At 44.8% G+C, this 14,663-nt stretch overlaps 1 protein-coding gene across 1 annotated transcript in view; it reads right to left on the bottom strand.

The window, feature by feature from the left end:
* Window positions 1-14,663, bottom strand: part of LOC132395162 (contactin-associated protein-like 2) — a 1,263,978-nt gene that overhangs the window by 1,040,960 nt on the left and 208,355 nt on the right. The gene's annotated exons all lie outside the window — the stretch shown is intronic.

The following is a 14,663-nucleotide window of genomic DNA, read 5'->3' as shown; positions in this document are numbered from 1 at the left end:
GAGTGACCCCATTCCAACACTTTGGAACGCACCACAGCAGGGACAAACAGTCAGTTGGGACGTCCCCTCATCCGGGCCTGGATCTGATCATTGGGCGGCCCTCACATCTGCCTCTATTCCCCAGAACACCAGAGCAGTGATACATGAGCAAGCAAGAATGGGCTCTGGATTGGCATCATCCTCAGATCCATCGAACCGCCGGGACAGAGCGTCGGCCTTTGTATTCTTGCTGTCAGGACGATAAGAAAGGATATACTTGAACCATGTAAAGAAGAGAGCTCACCGGGCTTGTCGAGAGTCGAGTCTCTTAGCATCCTGAATATAGGAGAGGTTCTTGTGAACTGTCTATGCCAAGAATGGATGCTTTGCCCCCTCCAGCCAGTGTCGCCATTCCTCCAGGGCATCCTTGACAGCAGAAGTTCCCAGTTCCCAATGTCGTAATTCCTCTCAGGCGGAGTCAAGTGACGGGAAAGGGAGGCACAGGGGTGCAGCTGGCTATCTGCAGACGAGTGCTGAGAGGACAGCTCCAATGCCTACATTGGACACATCCGTCTCGACAATGAATGGCTGAGATGGGTCTGGGTGCTGCAGCAGTGCGATAGTAGTGAAACATTGCTTTATCTCTGAAAATCCTTGGTCGGCATCGTCTGTCCAATGGAATCCTACCGATGTCTTCTTGGTGAGTTCTTTAATTGGACCTGCAATAGAGCCGAAATTCCGGATGAAGCGATGATAAAAGTTCACAAACCCCATTAAGTGCCGTACCTGTTTGACTCTAGTAGGTTTGGGCCACTCTGCAACTGCCCGATCTTTTCTAGGGTCCATCTGACCACTGGATGGGGTAGGAATATAGCCCAAACACAACACCTGGTCTTTATGAAATTCACATTTTTCAGGCTTGGGATACAGGTTATTTTCAAGAAGGCGTCTAAGTACTCTGGCATGCTGGACGTGCTCCTGATGAGAGCAGGAATAGATAAGGATATCGTTTAAATACACGAACACAAACTGGTTCAACATGTCCCTGAGCACATCATTAACCAAGGCCTGGAATACAGCGGGGGCACTGGCCAGATCAAAAAGCATCACCAGGTATTCATAGTGACCATTAGAGTAGCTGAAAACCATTTTCCACTCATCCCCTTCTCTTATGTGGACCCTAATGCAGATCAATTTTGGAAAATATGTTTGCTCCCTGGAGATGTTCAAACGCAGACGCCAGCAAGGGAAGAGGGTAACGGTTCTTCACAGTGCTATTTGTCAGGGGCCGATAATCGATGCAGGGATGGAGCTTGGCATCTTTCTTGCTCACAAAAAAGAAGCCTGCTCCTGCCAGCGAGGTTGACAGACGGATAAACCCCATGCTCAAAGCCTCCTTAATGTATTCCACCATGGCCACCGTTTCAGGACGAGAGAGGGGAAGGAGCCAGACCCCGCAGAGGACTAGTACCAGGTAGCAGATCTATGGCTCAGTCGTATGGCTGGTGTGGGAGCAGGGTGGTGGCCTTTTTTTTACTGAAATCCTCAAGGAGATCCACATATTCAGCCAGAATCCCAGACAGGTCCACATCCTTCGCTGACACAGGAGGGGATTCATGGAATGGAGCTTGAGCTGGACCCAGAAAGGTAGACAAGCATGCCGATCCCCACTTTTGGAGTACCTTCAGAGATCAATCAATCCGGGAGTTATGCCGGGATAACCAGGGGAGACCAAGTACCAGTGGCAGTTCAAGTGAATTAACCAGATAGAAAGGTATTTCTTCTTGATGGCTGCCTTCGAGCACCAGTCGGAGGGCTTGGATCTGGCCAGTTCCCAGAGGACGACCGTCCAGTGACTTGATGTTGATCATTTCTCTTAATTCCTGAGTTGGAACTCCCCATCTTTGAATGAACGAGATATCCATAAGAGTCCCAGCTGCACCAGAGTCAATAAACGCCTTAAGTTCATTGGGTCTGGGACCTCCACAAGAAGAAAGCTGCGAGCATTACAGACCCTCCCTGCTGATGGGTATTCACTTTTACTGGATGCTTGGAACGTACTGCCCGGAAGTGTCCTAGACCACCACAATAGAGGAAGGAATCTGTTCTCTGGTGCTGCTCTCGTTCCTCCTGAGACAGGCTCATGCAACCCAGTTGCATAGGCTCCTCCATGGGCTGGGTACAGGGTGGTGAGGGAGGGAGAGAGGTGAGGAAGGATGGAGATCAGTTGAGGGAGGGGGAAAGAGCAAGGAAAGACGGTGATCTGGCGGCACATAGGACATTTGAAACATTCTTTCCCTGCACCATTCAGTTACCCAGTTGTTAACTCGAATACCCAGATTAATCTCATCCAGACTATGCTGCAGGTCCCAGACAGTGATCTCACCGTTCCTCTGCCTTGGCACAGGTCCGCGAGCCATTGGGCAGCCTCCTGACCTTGTACTGGAAGATCAAAAACCCTCCTTAACTCTGCCACGAAATGTCGGAATGACTGGCCTGCGGAGTGTCCTTGCTCCCGTAAAGCGTTGAACAGGTTGAGTGGAGGTCCGTCAAGAAGATTGACCATGTAGGCCAATTTTCGCTCATCATCACCAAAACGAGCAGGCCGGGCTTGGAATGTCAGCTCGCATTGAGTAATAAAATTCCTGCAGCCATCGGGATCACCAGATTATCTGCCTGGTGGTGGAATACTTGGTTCCTGTACAGTCATGGGGGTCGGCTCTGATCTGGGCACTGGAGCGGGAGCATTAGTAGCAGAGATTGTCGGGGCAGCAGGAAAAGGAGGACCTGCGAGATGCTGGGAGTGGGACTGAGGCGGCCTGAAGTTGCTGAATTGAGCTGGCGAGAACGTTAATGGCTGTCAGATGATGCTAGCCATTCACAGTAAGTTTGTCGATGGCACAAGGTTATCTGCCTCATTGCCTCTGTAACTTCACTGAGAACAAATCCTATTGCCTGTAGCTTGTCTACTACCTGACCAATGAATCTCACGGCCAAGGTCAGCTGCTCTCTCTTTGCTGGATCCATCTTTGTGTGGTCAAGACTTGCTGTTACCAGGTTTGAATATGGCCCATGTGCAGAGTGAGAGACACTAAAGCAGGTCAATAGTTTGCAAACTTTAATTCAAACAGTGTTAAAGGGAAAATAAATCAATAAATGCTAGGGGCCAAACAAGGCTGTTAACTAAAACTCCCAAATGGGAAATGAGGCCTACACTGCAGCTGAAAAGAACATCTAAATGTACAATGTTCTATGTATGTTAATCAAAATGGCTTCTGTTTTGTTAAGAGTAGGAATGCTTCTTTGTTATGATAAGTGCTTTCTCTGCAGTTTGTTTAGCTTTACAATTGCTGATAACAGGGATTGTATTCATTTGTTAACCAATGGGGGATGATATTTTGTCCTGTGAGTCTGGGAGCTGGGTTTTGCAGTCTTTTCGGGAAGTCGGGAAGAAGACACCGAGGAAGGTGGACGTGCGCTGCACTGCTCGGTCGACTGCCCAGGTGATCCTAGGTGCAAGAACGTGGAGGTCGGTGGAAAACGACGAGTGGTTGAATGGTTCGATGGTTGAATTCCAACGATGTGCCCTAAACTGACTGAACTCTGATAAGTTTGGCGCCTTTTACTTTATTTTATTTTCCTTCATATATATTGTATGGTTAGTACTCATTTAGTTTTGGTAAAATCTTTAAAGAATATTCCATAATGGTATCTGGTGTGAGTTTGATATTGTGTGTGTGATGTGGCATTAACTTGATTCCCACAGCACCTGCGTATACGGGAGGTGGGGTTGGTGAGTGGCTGGACTTTTTTCCCTTAGACGCATACCAGCCGGTTGGACAAGTGTACATAAACATTATGCGAATACTGCTAGTCTTCAGAGTCAGTTGACTCAAAAGTCCAATTTCTCAGGGAAGGCCGAAAGCAAACAAGCAGTGAAGCGTTGCTGTGCTCCATCCAAGTCTCGACAAGCACTAAGACAACAAGTATGGAGTTAAATACTATCATGATTAAATAATAATTAGAGGACAACATGAAAATTCACAAGCACAATTGCCGTATCTACAGCGCTGCCGAATCTGTGGTTGTGACAATTTTAGTAACAATCTTAAAAGATTCCCCTGAGAGTTCCATGAAGTTCAATCATTTGCCACTGGATTTCAACGGCATTATCACTGTCAAGTTCCCACTTTTGTCCTGGGTGTTAACTTTGATCCAAATTTTACACAGACACACTAGATAAATACAGCAGCTATAGGTGCGATAAGACACAAACCATTCTGTAGGGAGTTGCCCACAAAGTCTTGCCACCATAACAACATACTCATGAATGTGATGGAAGACATGTCCAGCTCCACTAATGTTTAAGGAGTTATTTCACCACAGTAAATCAAAATGATAGCTCACCACTACTTTCATAAGAACAAGTGGGGGAGATAATGTATAGATTTCACTCCTCAATCTCTATATCGTTTTGGTAAAATGTGCATCGTTACAATATTAAAGAGAAGCAATTGAGCTCAACTCTTGTACACATGTGCTTGAAAGGTACTGTCATCTTCCTTAAAACAGGTAGTAGTGGAAAGCTACCATCTGTTGTGGAAATATAGCTGGAAATATTGTAAGTCCATATGATTTTTTTAAATGAAGGAAAAGAAGAGAAAATAATACACACTCTTCATTATCTCTATGGCAAGTCAGCAGAGAAAAATGCAAGCAACAACATTTGGTTCTTTCACCTCTCTATATTTCTGCTTCTAATTCATTAACTTCTTATGAATTCTGAAGTGAGCAACATGATGTGTTGTGGAAACTATATCGCATGTCTATTTCATAAAATTGAACAACTTTATTAAAGCCGGTCCTACTGGCTAACCATTGATTATATCTGCCTGAACAATATGTCTGTTGAGAATATTCTATAGTGGCAAACCCATCTATCATTTTTGAATAACCTGAGGCCAGAACAGGATATTTTTACTGTCTTAGATATCAGAAATGGTTTTTGGTCAATTCCAGTACATCCTGATAGTCAGGATAAATTAGCTTTTATCCTACAAGGACAGCAGTATACTTGGACAAGACTGCCCCAGGGTTTCCGTAACAGCCTTGTCTTTTTCTATCGATGCATGGCTATGAGAATCAACTTTGTTCCCTAGACAGAAATCAGTAGTAGTATTCTGCAACAAGTGGATGATATTTTAATTGCAACATGGGGAGAGAAGGAAAACATCTTGGTGGTTCCAAGGACTTCATAGCTTACTGAAAATGTGGGACTAAAGGCAAACACTTTCAAGATATAGCTTGGGCATTCTAACATAGTGTATTTGGGATTCCAGATTAGAGAGATTGAGAGAGTAATATCCAAGGAACTATAAAGAAGCATTTCCTAAACTCCCCGCCCATACACAGTGAAGGGAATCCCTCAGAATTTAATGCTTTGAGAGGCTGGTGTTGAAACATGTCAGCTTGTGTCTGAGTGGGGACTGGGATCTGCTCCAATTCACCTACTGAAGCAACAGGTCTACAGCAGATGCCATCTCATTGGCTCTTCACACAACTCTGGAGCATCTGGACAGAAAAGGTGCATGCATCAAGATGCTCTTTATCAATTTCAGCTTGGCATTTAACACTACCATTCCCTCTAAACTTATCAGGAAACTCCAAGAACTGAGCCTCAATACCCCTTTATGCAATTGGATATGGATTTCCTCACTTGTAGACCCTAGTCAGTTCAGAATGGAAAAAAAACATCTCCTCCACAATCTCCATCAGCAGAGGAGAAGCACAGGGATGTGAATTTAGCCCCCTGCTCTACTTGCTTTACACCTATGACTGTGTGGCCAAGTGCAGCTCCAACACAACATACAGGTTTGCTGATGACACCACTGCTGTGGGCTGAATCAAAACTGTGATATTGCAGGTGGGAGACTGAAAAATTGGCTGAGTGGTGTAATAATGACAAACTCTCACACATTGGTTACACTCACTATAGGGAGGGTATATTATAACTACCGACCCTTCAGTGGAGAGCTTACTTTCCCATCTAATCTCTGAGGTGATAATACCCACTGCTAATACCCACTGCTTGAGTTGTGGTTCTTCCACCAAGGAGGAGATACTCCTGGTTAGCAAATTAGCTTAAACACAGTTTATTTTATTTTTAATGACACACATTTAAGTTTAGAAATAAATTTTTTTTACACACATTTTACACTCAGAGGATTTCTGATTTCTAAAAGACTTCAAAGGATTTCCAATCACAGGTACAATCTGTTCGAATCAGAATCAGGTTTAATATCACTGACATGTAGTATGCCATGAAATGTGTTGCTCTGCATCATCAGTACTGTGCAATACACAAGAACACAATAAATTACAATAAGAAACGTGTATAAAAATAGAATAAACAGGATAAAAGTAAAAATAGTGAGGTAGTGTTCATAGAGCTAAAAGACTTTACAAACAAGTTGCAGAAAAAAATGAGTTGTCCTTAGCAGAAACCAAAATTTGAGCAATAAATTTTAGTTTTTCTTTCTATCAGTACATCTTTCTGACATTCTCCTTGTCATTCTTAACAATTCCTAATGCTTTCCAATATTTATACTGTTTTGCTACTAGTTTAAATTACCTACATGTGAGGTTTTCCAAATACCTTTGCTGTGACAAAGTAATTCACATAGATGATCAGGGATCTGTACTGGGTCCAATGTTGTTTGTCATATACATTAATGATTTGGATGATGGGGTGGTAAATTGGATTAGTAAGTATGCAGATGATACTACTGTAGATGGTGTTGTGGATAATGAAGTAGGTTTTCAAAGCTTGCAGAGAGATTTAGGCCAATTAGAAGAGTGGGCTGAAAGATGGCAGATGGAGTTTAATGCTGATAAGTGTGAGGGGCTACATTTTGGTAGGACTAATCAAAATAGGACATACATGGTAAATGGTAGGGCATTGAGGAATGCAGTAGAACAGAGTGATCTAAAAATAATGGTGCATAGTTCCCTGAAGGTGGAATGTCATGTGGATAGGGTGATGAAGAAAGCTTTTGGTATGCTGGCCTTTATAAATCAGAGCATTGAGTATAGGAGTTGGGATGTAATGTTAAAATTATACAAGGAATTGGTGAGGCCAAATTTGGAGTATTGTTTACAGTTCTGGTCACCGAATTATAGGAAAGATGTCAACAAAATAGAGAGTGTACAGAGAAGATTTACTGCAATGTTACCTAGGTTTCAGCACCTAAGTTACAGAGAAAGGTTGAACAAGTTAGGTCTTTATTCTTTGGAGCATAGAAGGTTGAGGGGGTCTTGATAGAGGTATTTAAAATTATGAGGTGGATAGATAGAGTTGACATGGATAGGGTTTTTCCATTGAGAGTAGGGGAGATTCAAACAAGAGGACATGAGTTGAGAGTAAAGGGGCAAAAGTTTAAGGGTAACATGAGGGGGAACTTCGTTACTCAGAGAGTGGTAGCTGTGTGGAACAAACTTCCAGTGGAAGTGGTAGAGGCAGGTTCAATTTTGTCATTTAAAAAAAAAATCGGATAGGTATATGGACAGGAAAGGAAAGGAGGTGAGCTCAGTGCAGGTAGGTGGGACTAGGTGAGAGTAAGCGTTCAGCACAGACTAGAAGGGTTGAGATAGCCTGTTTCTGTGCTGTAATTGTTATATGGTTAAAAGCTTTGGGGCTCACAGATCGCAGATATCTTAAATTACTACTATGAGGGCTGAATCTCTGAGTACATAGATATCCTAACTACTGATTGATTATAAAACACAAAATGCTGGCAGAACTCAGCAGGCCAGACAGCATCTATGGGAGGAGGTAGTGACAACATTTCGGGCCGAAACCCTTAATCAGGAATGAAGTAACATGGGATGGTGGAGAGGGGATAAGAAGTGGGGGGAGGGATGAAGTAGAGAGCTGGGAAGTGATAGGCTGGAGGGAAATGGGCTGGGGGGAGGTGGAGAATTATGGGAAATAAAAGAGAAAGAAAGGTAGGGCTGAGGGGAGATTATAGTGAAGGGGGAAAAGAGAGAGAAAGAGAACCAGACTAAAATAATAGATAGGGATGGGGGTAAGGGGGGGAGCAGGGGTATCAATGGAGGTCTGTGAGCTGAATGTTCATGCCGGCAGGTAGGAGGCTACCAAGACAGGAGATAAGGTTTTGCTCCATCGACCTGCATATGGCCTCATCTTGACGGTAGAGGAGGCCATGGACAGACATATCGGAGTGGGGGTGGTCTGTGGAATTGAAGTGTGTGGCCACAGGGAGATCCCGCCACTGCTGGAGGACCGAGCGTCGGTGTTCAGCGAAACGGTCTCCCAGTCTGCGGCAGGTCTCTCCAATGTATAAATGGCCACATCGGGAGCACCAGATACAGTATATCACCCCAGTTGACTCGCAGGTGAAGTGGTGATCACCCCAGTTCCTACCTGACGGCATGAACATCCAACTCACAGACCTCCTTTGATACCCCTGCCCCCCCTTACCCCCATCCCTATCTATTATTTTAGTCTGGTTCTCTTTCTCTCTCTTTTTTCCCCCCTCACTATAATCTCTCCCCAGCCCTACCTTTCTTTCTCTTTTATTTCCCATAATTCTCCACCATCCCCCAGCCCATTTCCCTCCAGCCTATCATTTGCCAGCTCTTTACTTCATACCTCCCCCCACTTCTTAAACCCCTCTCCACCATCCCATGTTATTTCACCCCTGATGAAGGGTTTTGGCCCGAAACGTCATCACTACCTCCTCCCATAGACGCTGTCTGGCCTGCTGAGTTCTGCCAGCATTTTGTGTTTTTATTTATTTCCAGCATCTGAAGATTCATTTGTGTCCCTACTGATTGATTATACCGGCTCCATGTTTTTTGTGCTAAGTGACATAACCCCATTGTTTTATGTTTGGCTAATGTTGACAAGAACCTCATGATGACTTCACTTTGCAAATTTCATCTCTTGAATGGCCATTTTCTGTTGTGGGTGAGCAGTATGTGCAATCTGATCAATGCTGTTTGCAAATCTATGTTTTTAACTTAAATTTGATTGCTGCTTACAATTTACATTAAGAATTGAAGACTGATTCTTGTTTACAACAAGAAGCTGTGCAAGGAATATTTATTAGACACTTAGCTTTGTCACAAACAACTCTGACCCTTTGGAAATATTATGCTGCTGGGCTAGAAAACTGAAATCAGTCATAAGGCTGTGAATATCCATCACAAATGCTGACTGTAAATTGAGAGAATAATGAAGAACGTCCAGCTCTGCGATGTACGACGTCATAGGAGACATGATAGCATGCAGTGTTGTGAAATTCAAATTTGACATGCGAAAACCACACAGTGCTCATGGATCTACTGGTGGGGAGTGGGCATGTGTGAGAGGGGATCATAGAACATAGAACAGTACAGCACATTACAGGCCCTTCGGCCCACAATGTTGTGCTGACCCTCAATCCCTGCCTCCCATATAACCCCCCCACTTTAAATTCCTCCATATACCTGTCTAGTAGTCTCTTAAACTTCACTAGTGTGTCTGCCTCCACCACTGACTCAGGCAGTGCATTCCACGCACCAACCACTCTCTGAGTGAAAAACCTTCCTCGAATATCCCCCTTGAACTTTCCTCCCCTTACCTTAAAGCCATGTCCTCTTGTATTGAGCAGTGGTGCCCTGGGGAAGAGGCACTGGCTGTCCACTCTGTCTATTCCTCTTAATATCTTGTACACCTCTATCATGTCTCCTCTCATCCTCCTTCTCTCCAAAGAGTAAAGCCCTAGCTCCCTTAATCTCTGATCACAATCCATACTCTCTAAACCAGGCAGCATCCTGGTAAATCTCCTCTGTACCCTTCCCAATGCTTCCACATCCTTCCTATAGTGACACAGTACTCCAAGTGTGGCCTAACTAGAATTTTATAGAGCTGCATCATTACATCGCGTCTCTTAAACTCTATCCCTCGACTTATGAAAGCTAACACCCCATAAGCTTTCTTAACTACCCTATCTACCTGTGAGGCAACCTTCAGGGATCTATGGACATGTACCCCAGATCCCTTTGCTCCTCCACACTACCAAGTATCCTGCCATTTACTTTGTACTCTGCCTTGGAGTTTGTCCTTCCAAAGTGTACCACCTCACACTTCTCCAGGTTGAACTCCACCTGTCACTTCTCAGCCCACTTCTGCTTCCTATCAATGTCTCTCTGCAATCTTCGACAATCCTCTCCACTATCTACAACACCACCAATCTTTGTGTCATCTGAAAACTTGCCAACCCACTCTTCTACCCCACATCCAGGTCGTTAATAAAAATCACAAAAAGTAGAGATCGCAGAACAGATCCTTGTGGGACACCACTAGTCACAACCCTCCAATCTGAATGTACTCCCTCCACCACGACCCTCTGCCTTCTGCAGGCAAGCCAATTCTGAATCCACCTGGCCAAACTTCCCTGGATCCCATGCCTTCTGACTTTCTGAATAAGCCTACCGTGTGGAACCTTGTCAAATGCCTTACTAAAATCCATGTAGATCACATCCACTGCACTACCCTCATCTATATGTCTGGTCACCGCCTCAAAGAACTCTATCAGGCTTGTTAGACACAATCTGCCCTTCACAAAGCCATGCTGACTGTCCCTGATCAGACCATGATTCTCTAAATGCCCATAGACCCTATCTCTAAGAATCTTTTCCAACAGCTTTCCCACCACAGACATAAGGCTCACTGGTCTATAATTACCTGGACTATCCCTACTCCCTTTTTTGAACAAGGGGACAACATTTGTCTCCCTCCAATCCTCCGGTACCGTTCCCATGGACAACGAGGACATAAAGATCAGAGGCTCAGCAATCTCTTCCCTCACCTCGTGGAGCAGCCTGGGGAATATTGGGTCAGACCCCAGGGACTTATCCATCCTAATGTATTTTAACAACTCCAACACCTCCTCTGTCTTAATATCAACATGCTCCAGAACATCAACCTCACTCATATTGTCCTCACCGTCATCAAGTTCCCTCTCAGTGGTGAATACCGAAGAGAAGTATTCATTTCCACACTCACTCACTCACTTCCACAGCCTCCAGGCAAATCTTCCCACTTTTATCTCTAATCGGTCCTACCTTCACTCCTGTCATCCTTTTGTTCTTCACATAATTGAAGAATGCCTTGGGGTTTTCCTTTACCCTACTCGCCAAGCCCTTCTTATGCCCCCTTCTTGCTCTTCACCGCCCCTTCTTAAACTCCTTTCTTGCTACCCTATATTCCTCAATAGACCCATCTGATCCTTGCTTCCTAAACCTCATGTCTGCTGCCTTCTTCCACCTGACTAGCTTATCCACTTCACTTGTCACCCATGGTTGCTTCACCCTACCATTCTTTATCTTCCTCACCGCGACAAATTTATCCCTAACATCCTGCAAGATATCCCTAAACATCGACACATGTCCATAGTACATTTCCCTGCAAAAATATCATCCCAATTCACACCAGCAAGTTCTAGCTTTATAGCCTCATAATTTGCCCTTCCCCAATTAAAATTTTTCCTGTCCTCTCTGATTCTATCCTTTTCCATGATAATGCTAAGGGTCAGGGAGCGGTGATCACTGTCCCCCAGATGCTCACCCACTGACAGATCTGTGACCTGACCCGGTTCGTTACCTAATACTAGATCTAGTATGGCATTCCCCCTAGTCAGCCTGTCAACATACTGTGACAGGAATCCATCCTGAACACTCATAACAAATTCTGCCCAATCTAAACCCTTCGAACTAATCAAGTGCCAATCAATATTAAGTAAGTTAAAGTCACCCATGATAACAACCCTGTTATTTTTGCACCTTTCCAAAATCTGCCTCCCAATCTGCTCCTCAGTATTTCTGCTGCTACCAGCGGGCCTATAGAATACTGCCAGTAGAGTAACTGCTCCCTTCCTGTTCCTGACTTCCACCCATACTGACTCAAAAGAGGATCCTGCTACATTACCCACCCTTTCTGCAGCTGTAATAGTACCCCTGACCAGTAATACCACCCTTCCTCCCCTCCCCCCCCCATCCCTTTTAAAGCACTGAAATCCAGGAATATTGAGAATCCATTCCTGCCCTGGTGCCAGCCAAGTCTCTGTAATGGCCACTACATCATAATTCCATGTATGTATCCAAGTTCTCAATTCATCACCTTTGTTCCTGGTGCTTCTTGCATTGAAGTACACACACCTTAGCCCTTCTACCTTACTACCTTTATACCCTTTATTCTGCTGCTCTTTCCTCAAAGCCTCTCTATATGTTAGATCTGGCTTTACTCCATACAATTCTTTTACTGATCTATCGCTCCGGGTCCCATCCCCCTTGCAAATTAGTTTAAACCCTCCTGAACCATGCTAGCAAACCTACCAGCAAGGATAATGCTCCCCATCGAGTTCAGGTGCAACCCATCCAATCTGTACAGGTCCCACCTTCCCCAGAAGAGATCCCAATGATCCAAAAATCTAAAACCTTGTCCCCTGCACCAACTCCTCAGCCACGCATTCAACTGCCATCTCCTCCAATTCTTACCATCACTAACACGTAGCACTGGCAGCAATCCTGAGAACACAACCCTTGAGGTCCTGTTCTTCAGCCGTCTGCCTAGTTCCTGAAACTCACATTTCAGGACCTCATCCCTCTTCCTGCCTATGTTGTTGGTACCAACATGTATCACAACTTCTGGTTGCTTTCTCTCTTGTACCAGGATATCATGCACCCGGTCAGAGACATCCCAGACCCTGGCACCTGGGAGGCAACAAACCATGTGGGTGTCCTTCTCACATCCACCAAATCTCCTGTCTGCTCCCCTGACTATTGAGTCTCCAATGACGACAGCTCTCCTCTTCTCCGTCCCATCCTTCTGCACCACAGGGTCAGACTCAGTGCCAGAGGCCCTGCCACCGTGGCTCACACCTGGTCGGTCGTCCTCACCAACAGCATCCAGGACAGTAAGCTTATTATTCAGGGGAGTGGCTACAGGGGTGCTCTGCACTACCTGTCCACTCTCCTTCGCTTCCCCCCCTCGGACTGTCACCAAACGACCTGCTTCCGGCAGCCTAGGTGTGACTACCTCCCTGTAGCTCTCATCTATGACTGCCTCATTCTCCCTTATGAGTCAAAGGTCATCCAGCTGCTGCTCCAGATTCCTCACACGGTCTTCCAGATCGCTCTGCTGCAAGCACTTCTGGCAGATGTGACTCTGCGGGAGAGGGGAGTTCCCCCAAGACTGCCACATCTCACAGGAGAGGTACATCACCGTCTTAGGAGGCATTGTGAAGACTAACTGGGAACAAGCTCGTCCTCTGCCTCTTCTTGTCAAAGCCTCAAATCTCCACTCCTTCACTGGCCCACCCACTCGCTGGCTGCTTTCCACAGGCCGCTCTGCTTGAGGTAACCGTCTATTTATTTGTTTGAGCTTTTCGAACTGTTTAGTCACCTGACTAAACAATTCGATTGCCCAAATCAGCTGCTTTCTAATGTTAATATTTGTTATGCCTAAACATGGGACCAACAAACCATTCACACTTAAGTGCAGCACTGACAATTGTATGGTAATATGACAAGACTGCTCCATTTGGGAACTGAACACTGTAGCCTCCCCCATTACCACAAGAGCACCATTGTGCAGCAATATTCAGAGAGATACTAGTGTGATGGGGTTAGTACCAAAAGATAGGACTGAAAGGACTTCTTTAGTATCAGACCTCAGACACATGCAGGTGGTTTTTAACTTGCTGCTTTATAAATCTTTAATTTTTGTAAGAAAAGTACAACTCATTTTTTTTTTACCAATGTGTATTCTACAGACAAGTTATTCATAGAGTTTAGGACAGAAAGACAGATGGAAAAGGAGCTTGATAGAGTTGTTAGGAACAGGACATTCAGCTGGTGCATCCACAGTAAATACTTCAGATATATCAGAAACAGATATGCCAACCAGCTCCCTTCAGCAGAAGTTGAAGGAACTCTATTGAATAGTGAAAGTCTAGTGATGTAGAGAGGATGTTTTCTATGGTGGGAGAGTCCAAGGCCAGAGGACATGGCCTCAGAATAGAGGGGTGTTCTTTTAGAATGGAGATGAGAAGGAATTTCTTCAGCCAGAGAGTGGTGGATCTGTGGAATTACTTGTCACAGGCAGCTGTGGAGGCCAGGCCTTTAGGCAAATGTTAACAGATTCTTGATTGGTCAGGGCATGAGCGCATACAGGGAGAAGACAGGAGACTGGGGCTGAGAAGAAAGTTGAATCAGCCATGATGGAGCAGGCTCAATGGCCAAATAGCCAAATTCTGTTCCTATATCTTATGGTCTTAAGACAAAATTGTAGTGATGTTCAAATAGTTAGTAGGGTAGGGAAGCTGTTTGAGGATACAACTATGAAGGTTATTAATAGAGTGAACAATGACATAAAATGCAGTCTGTACAATGTGCTGCCCTTCCCTTGTCTGTAGTTGTGATAAACATTCTGTAGTTGAAGGCCACAGAGAGCCAGACTGTATATCAGCCAGCTGAAAGAATGGGTGGGTGAAGATGTGCTGCATGCCACATTGGATATCTGACTGACTAATCACATCCCGGGCGATTGTGAAAATGAGAGGAGTTCACTATATAGTGCAGCCAACCATCCCTCTGATCTTTTTACAGCTGTAAGGACA

The sequence above is a fragment of the Hypanus sabinus genome, chromosome 6 (assembly GCF_030144855.1).
Source record: "Hypanus sabinus isolate sHypSab1 chromosome 6, sHypSab1.hap1, whole genome shotgun sequence".
Classification (NCBI taxonomy): domain Eukaryota; kingdom Metazoa; phylum Chordata; class Chondrichthyes; order Myliobatiformes; family Dasyatidae; genus Hypanus; species Hypanus sabinus.
The sequence above is the reverse complement of the archived record's forward strand: the minus strand, read 5'-3'. Positions and strand labels throughout refer to the sequence as shown.